Here is a 7,605-nt window from a genome sequence, read left to right on the forward strand (position 1 = left end):
TGCAGGAAGCAGAACAACGCGAAGCATGAGCTGCTGTCTGGGCGTGGCTTAAATAGCCTCCAAAGAAGTACCAGGTATGTATCCTTCCCCAACTAGGTATGTATCCTTCCCTGGCCACGCCCTAGTGAAAAAATAGTCCCTATGAAAAAATAGTCCCTTTCAGGTCTCAGGGAGGCCTGAAGCGTGCAGCATGGTCTGCATCAGGTAAGTGCACAAAACACCTCCCTTTATGAGCCTGGCGCCTATGGCGCCAGGACTGATGTCCAACATGAGCCTGGTGCCAAAGGTGCCAGGACTGAGTCCAAAGAGCCCCTATAAGGGGCCGCTGGGCTTTTACCCGAGGGCATGATGCCTGCTTCCGGGGGTGCTGGGCCTGGCCTGGTGCTCCGGGGGTAGGCATCATGACATTGTACTCCAGGTTTCGTGTAGCTGTCTCCTCGTGCGTTCGGCCTTGCTCGAAGTGTGCTTTCATGCTCTGCTGTTTATCCCTGTGGGGAAGGTAAATGGCCGTCATTTGTCGATTGCCTGACTCTGCCTGACCCGAGTGTTGGGACATGTCAGGTAAACGGCTCTGGTGTTAGTCTGTTGTCTGTTACAGTGTTTTTGTGGGAAAAGGGGGGGTAGAGCTCCTAAATATCTGTCATGATTCCTACCCCCTGGCATCCGGACCAGGTCCATCTGTCCCGGGAGCAGGCATCCAGATACTTGGGAAAAACCCAGCAGCCCCGGCTAAGGGCTATCTGGGTACAGTCCTGGCGCCGTAGGCGCCAGGCTCATAGAAGGGGTCAGTCCTGGCAACATAGGCGCCAGGCTCATTTGCTTTCACTTACCTCATGCAGACCATGCTGCTCAGCATTCAAACCAATGTGAAGTCTGAAGGGGGACTACTTTATTTCAGGGACTATTTTCTTACTCGGGTGTGGTCTTGGGAACTTCTTACCTGGGACTACTTTGAAGGCTATTTAAACCACGCCCGAAGAGCTGCTCACGCTTCGCGTTATTGTGCATCCTGCAGCGTAACGCTCACCGTGCCTGCAAGCCAGCATCCAGTCTTCTGCCACGCCCGCCTCAAGTCTGGAGCTCCTAGAAAAAAGGGAGAAAGAAGGAAAAAGGTTAGAACAAGAACAATATTTATTTCCTCTCCTGATTCTGGATCTATCGCGCCTTCGAATAGGAAGAAATACGTTATTTGATGCGCGTGGCATCGCCTGCTGCAGCGCCGCGCTATACTCACCAGTCTTCGCAGCACCTGGACGATCCACCTCTGTCTTCATCCTTTCTTCGCCAAACTCCGGCACCTAAGGGGAATAAAGAACAGCAAGGTGAGCCGAGAGAATAATAAGGCAATATTAGTCACCACAATAGACTTACCTGATTTTACCGCCTGAGGCATTCTTCATCTCCACGGGCCGGCGCATCCTCCATTCATCTTCGCTGAACTCCGGCACCTAAGGGGAACATAAGAACAGCCAGGTGAGCCAAAAGAACAAACCAAGGGAATCTCTTTCACCATAATAGAGTTACCTGATTTTACCGCCGAAGGTATTATTCCTCAAAACGCCATAATTTCTCGCTCTGCACCTGTAATAAGGGAGAAAGCAACAGATTACATACAGTTGTCATTTACTGGATAGTGTTGGATAATACAGACTCTTACCTGAACTTTACCAGCCGCACGAGGCAATCTTCTCTAGGGTCAAGCTGCAAGCTGCAAGGAATCGGACAAGAGTGAAAGTCAGACATTTTGAACTCTTACGAACTATATACTTACGGCTCCTCGCCAGGAACCTCAGAGTCTATATTGTTCTGGAACTCTCCAATTCCTTCGGACCAGTGAAGTAACTGGTTATCTACGCGCCCCTGCATTCTACGCAGGATGGAGAGCTCATCCTTTAAAAACCTAAGGTGAGACTATAAAAAGAGACATCGGAGGTGATTAGAGGGGAAAACAGTGGGTGGGAGTTATCACTCAAATTCACGGGTGGCTAATTCCCTTTCTCCACTTTCAGGAGAATACTTCTTCGGGTCAAGCAGACGAGATTAGGTGGGCCAGTCCAGTCTGTCATCTCTGCACTACGCGTCACGTGGGTGGAAACCGCAGCTGTCCAGTTCCGATCGACGCCCCTGTGGGAGCCAGGTGAGCGTAACAGAACACAAAGCCTACCCACAAAATCCCACCCGGGCGTTATGGAGACCTCAGAAACTGACCAACTGGCCCAATTACTAGGGGAACTAAGGGCTGAAGTACATTCTGCCCGCCAAGAAACTAATGCGCTTAGGAGAGAACTGATTTTGTCAAAGGAGCGAACTAATGACCTTGCTAGGCAATTGCTGCAAAGCCAGGCTGGACAAACACCCCTGCCTGGACTAGGGGGAAACACAACTCCTGTTTCATCAAGCAACCCTGTGCAAGTAATCCTACCAGGAACTATTCCTTTAGCTCCGCCCGAACGCTTTGCTGGGGACCTCAAAAGGTTCGCCGTGTTTATGAATCAATGCCACCTGCACTTTTTATGCAGACCTGGAGCCTTTCCAAATGATGAAGCCAAAGTAGCCTTCGTATTATCATATCTCAGTGGTAGCGCAGCCGATTGGTCGATTCCTCTAGTCAACCAGGACGACCCTCTTCTTCGTGACTTTCAGGGTTTTCAATTGAGCATGGAAAGACTATTCGCCCGACATTCACAGGGACAGGCCCTGGACAACGAACTTTTGTCCCTGCGACAGGGTAACCAGGATCTACTAACCTATATCGCTACCTTCAATAGGTTGGTATTGGAAACAGGATGGGCCGAGGTAAAGCGAATTACATTATTCCATCATGGACTGCGAGGAGAACTCAAAGAAGTTTTGGTGGCTCAAGTTGTGAACCCACCTCAGGATTGTGCTGAATATATAGACTTAGTGGTCCAGATAGATCACTGACTTCAGAATAGAAAGGCGGATCGAGCTAAGTTCGAGAATTGAGTGTTGGTTAAACCCAATGTTACCCCCAAAGGAACGGATGCACTGGAACCCATGCAGATCGGGGGGGGGGGTTAGAGGACCTTTAACTCAGAAGGAAAGAGAAAAAGACAACAGTTGTACTTGTGTCTGTACTGTGGAACCTCAGGACATTTTCTACGGGATTGCCCGGTAAAACCACCCAAAAAGGTGGTAGGAGCTGCAGACAAGAGTCAAACAGAGTCTGATCCGGGAAACGACCACGCCCGACAAGCATAGAGGTCCACTTGCCGAGCTTAAAGAAGGACATTCAGACCTCGCACCTAATCGTGCCAATGGTCCTCATTGATCCTAGGCAGCCATCACGTATGCACGCAGTAAGAGGATACATAGATAGCGGGGCCATAGGAAACTATATGGATCAAGAACTGGCTTCAAGGATGAACCTATCTCTTGCAAAAGAACCACTACAGATGTCATCACAACCGTGGAAGGAACTGAAATTGCCTCTGGGCCAGTAACTCATTCCACTACAGAGATGACACTGTTAGGTCAAGATGGACATCGAGAAAGCATTGTTTTTGACTTAATCAAGGCTCCACAATTCCAAATAATTCTGGGAATGCCATGGTTGGAAACGCATAATCCTTGTATAGAATGGCGAGAGAAGAGAATGACCTTCCCAGATTGTACACACACCTGTTACCAAAAAAAAACCTTGAACAAGGGCCTGGCCACCGTCACTAACCCACCTGTTCAGTTACCTCAGGAATATCAAGAATATCTGGATGATTTTCAGAAAGAACAGGCAAACACTTTACCACCTCACAGATCTTACGATTGTCAGATCGATCTTGTACCCGGTGCACAATCCCCATGCAGCAGGATCTACGCCCTTACGGAGCCTGAAAACCTTCACCTACGACAATACCTGGATCAATACCTTGCTAATGGCTTAATTCGCCCATCCAAGTCCTCTGCATCCTCAGCTCTGTTCTTCGTACCTAAAAAGGAAGGTGACCTTAGAACATTTATAGATTACCGTGCATTAAACCAAATTACGGTAAAAAACCGATACCCTTTGCCTCTGATCCCCGAATTACTGGACCAAGTTAAGGATGCTTGTATCTATACTAAGTTAGATCTCCGTGGGGCATATCATCTGTTACGCGTGAAGAAAGGCGATGAATGGAAGACTGCCTTTCGCACCAAGTACGGATTATTCGAATATCAGGTGATGCCTTTCGGGTTGTGCAATGCACCGGCAGCCTTCCAGTATTTTATGAATTATGTTTTTCGCGAACTCATTGACATCTGTGTTGTTGTTTACATAGACGACATTCTAGTGTACTCCTCCTCAAGATGTTAAGCACGTTCGAGCAGTCCTTGAAAAATTACGCCAGCACAAGTTGTATGCAAAGTTGGATAAATGTGTCTTTCATTCCACAGAAGTTGAATTTCTAGGATTTATCTTGACCCCAAATGGAGTTCGAATGGACTCTCGAAAAGTGGATGCCATTCTCAAATGGCCATCACCCAGTTCAGTTAAAGCAGTTCAAAGCATGCTTGGCTTTGCTAATTTCTACCAGAGATTTATCCCTGAATTCTCTCATATTGTACATACCATCACAGCACTTTTGAAAAAGAACAAGCGCTTCTTGTGGACTGAAGAAGCTGAAAAAGCCTTCCAAGATCTAAAACTGAAATTCACGTCTGCACCTGTTTTAGAACATCCTCGCCCTGAGCTTCCATACATAGTTGAAACTGATGCATCCAGTTTAGCCATGGGAGCTGTACTGTCTCAGAAGGATCCGGAAACCGGCCAACTTCATCCAGTAGCGTTCTGGTCAAGAAAATTCTCGGCACTATGCGGTTACCGATAAAGAGTTATTGGCCATCAAATCTGCTTTCAAGGCTTGGCGGCATTATCTTCTCGGCGCCAGGCATACCATCACTGTAATCACAGGAATTTGCAATATTTGAAGACAGCCAAGGCCCAATCATCACGTCAACATAGATGGCCATTATTCTTTGCAGAATTCAATTTTGTGATCACTTACCGACCAGGTTTTAAAAATGGCAAGGCCAATGCCCTATCCCGAATAGGAATGGGAGAAGCATACTCGAACTCGGAACCTGTACCTATCATTTCAGAAGAAAGAATCCTTGGCATAACTACTCTACAAACTCTAGAAGACATTCATTCAAAAATCAAGCAATGTTTTAATCCAGCAGCCCTACAGGACTGGGTAAAGAAAGGCCAAGATTATTCAGTTATCAATGAACTACCGTACTATCAAGGTCGTCTATTCATACCACACAAGGAGCTACAGGAATTAGTCATCTCCAACTATCATGATGCGCTGATTGAAGGACATCCAGGGGTCGCAAAAACTGAAGCTAAAATTAAGAGGCAATTTTGGCGGCCCACCTGGCGAAAAGACGTTAAATCATTTGTACTATCTTGTGGAATCTGTGCCCAAAACAAAAGCCAGAAGAAGAAACCAGCTGGTCTTTTACAACCTTTGGATGTTCCACCTACGCCCTGGCACACTTTGTCTCTTGACTTCATTACTGATCTGCCTCCATGTAGTGGATTTAACACCATTCTAGTTGTCGTAGATCTTTTTTCCAAGATGGCCCACTTTATTCCTTTAAAGGGATTACCGTGTAGTGTTCAGGACAGTACAGGAACAGATTCCACGTTTCCTGAAGTGACTTCAGTTGCAACACCAGTCGCTACAATGAACGTCTTCGACCGCAGCATCAACTTTGATGCTCTCTTTAAATTTTCACACATTTCATACTCCACCCAGCAGCACCTGAAAAAAGTTTATGCCAGCTTTGCCCTCTGCATGTTTGTGGCTACAGCAGGTGCCTATGTTCCTGTGGTCACCCGAGTGTCCCAGGCTTGATTCCTGTCCTTGGCAGCCTCGCTGGGGCTGATGCTGTGGTTGATGTTCACACCACACAGTCCTGAGGTGGAAAAGGAGAGGCTGGCCATTCTGGCTGGGTTTGCCTTTTTTACAGGCATTGGCTTGGGACCAGCGTTGGATTTTGTTACATCTGTTAACCCAAGTATCATCCCAACAGCTTTCCTTGGTACGACTGTCATCTTTACTTGCTTTTCCCTCAGTGCTGTGTATGCTCAACGACGGAGCTTCTTGTACCTAGGAGGTATCCTGATGTCAGCAATGAGTCTACTTCTTATGGCTTCCTTGGTGAACATTTTCATTGGATCTGTTTTTATGTTTAAGGCAAACCTGTACTTGGGATTGCTGGTTATGTGTGGCTTCCTCCTGTTTGATACTCAGCTTATCATTGAGAAAGCAGAGTTTGGAGACAAGGACTATATCTGGCACTGCGTGGATCTCTTCCTGGACTTCATCACCATTTTTCGAAAACTCATGATTATCCTGGCCATGAATGAAAATGAAAAGAAAAGAGAAAAGAAGTGAAGTATCTATCCCTGACAGAAAATTCCAGGACCTTTCTGTTTTTGCATTGATTTTTGTTCTGTATTTCTCCCTTCCGGTGACTGCAGCAGCAGGGGCTCCCTGTCTGCTGGTGTTGTAAAGCATTGAACACTTCATAGCTTCCCTCCTGATTTCCTGCCTCTTCTCGGCTTTGGATTGTAAATGTGGTGGTCAAGAATGAGGTGAAGCACCTTCTCCCCTGCCTCCAATCCTTTACATATGCTCCGCACATCCTCCACATTCCTTCTCATCATTTTGGCCGATTGCAATTCAACAAAGTGCACAATGAAGTGGAGCTTGCAAGCCTTGCTTTTTGACCAAACAGTTTCTCTTTCCAATATACCCAATGACTTTGCTGGGTGTTTCACAGACTATCAGGTGTGGTCGGGTAGAGGGTGGTGAGGAGTTCTACCTGGATGCTGCAGTTGGGAGGTGTTGAAGGTGATGGCAGGACCCAGATCATTTGAGCCCCCTAGCAGTGGGGGGACATTGTGTTTTGTTACCAGCCCCAAGACAGGTTGTGTTGCTTCTAAACTTTGACCACATAAATAGTTGAGCTTCCTTTTGAGATTGTTTTTTCCTGTGATTCTGCAGCTGTAATTGAATAGTTTAACTTGGAGCTGGCGCCCGCTTCCTTGCATCAGATTTAATCTTACTACGTCTTGTGCTAAATTGTTATGGATGATGCTTCACTCATGTGTGAGGGGTTGCAAGAGCTGGTTTGGACTGCCATGGATGGGGGATCTCTGTAGGTAGAGGGTTTGTACCCAGTGTTTCGACAGTGGTTGACCCTTTGGGTCTTTGACTTGGTCAGCCCTACATTCCTGCTAAGTGTGGCCTCTCATTGGGTTCTTTAGGCAGCCTGTTCAGAGGAAGGAAGCATTACTTCCCTTCGGCACCTTTCTGGTCTGTAGAAATCACATGCTCGCTATTCACAGTTCCATGACTTAAATGTAATTGAGAATTCAAGTCCAGTTGGTGCAGCTGGTAGATTTCTTTCCTGACTGAAAGGGACACATACTGGCAGTGCAAACCCCCTACGTTGACTCCTAAATACGTGCAAAGAAAAAATGAATGTTGCATTCTTCCATCAGATGCTGAACTCACCCCTTTCTGCTGGTGCAAGACATGCAGGGTCTGTGCTTCAGCGGAAGATCCTCTGCCTGGGAAAGCTAAACTGGCAGTA

General features: G+C 46.9%; 1 pseudogene; it reads left to right on the forward strand.

Annotated features, from left to right (window-relative positions):
• The first annotated feature begins 5,619 nt into the window (after positions 1-5,619).
• LOC138503464 (bax inhibitor 1 pseudogene) lies at positions 5,620-6,535 on the forward strand (annotated as a pseudogene).
• The last annotated feature ends 1,070 nt before the right edge of the window (positions 6,536-7,605 follow it).

Source organism: Ambystoma mexicanum, chromosome 11 (assembly GCF_040938575.1).
Source record: "Ambystoma mexicanum isolate Mex_15411 chromosome 11, UKY_AmexF1_1, whole genome shotgun sequence".
Classification (NCBI taxonomy): Eukaryota; Metazoa; Chordata; class Amphibia; order Caudata; family Ambystomatidae; genus Ambystoma; species Ambystoma mexicanum.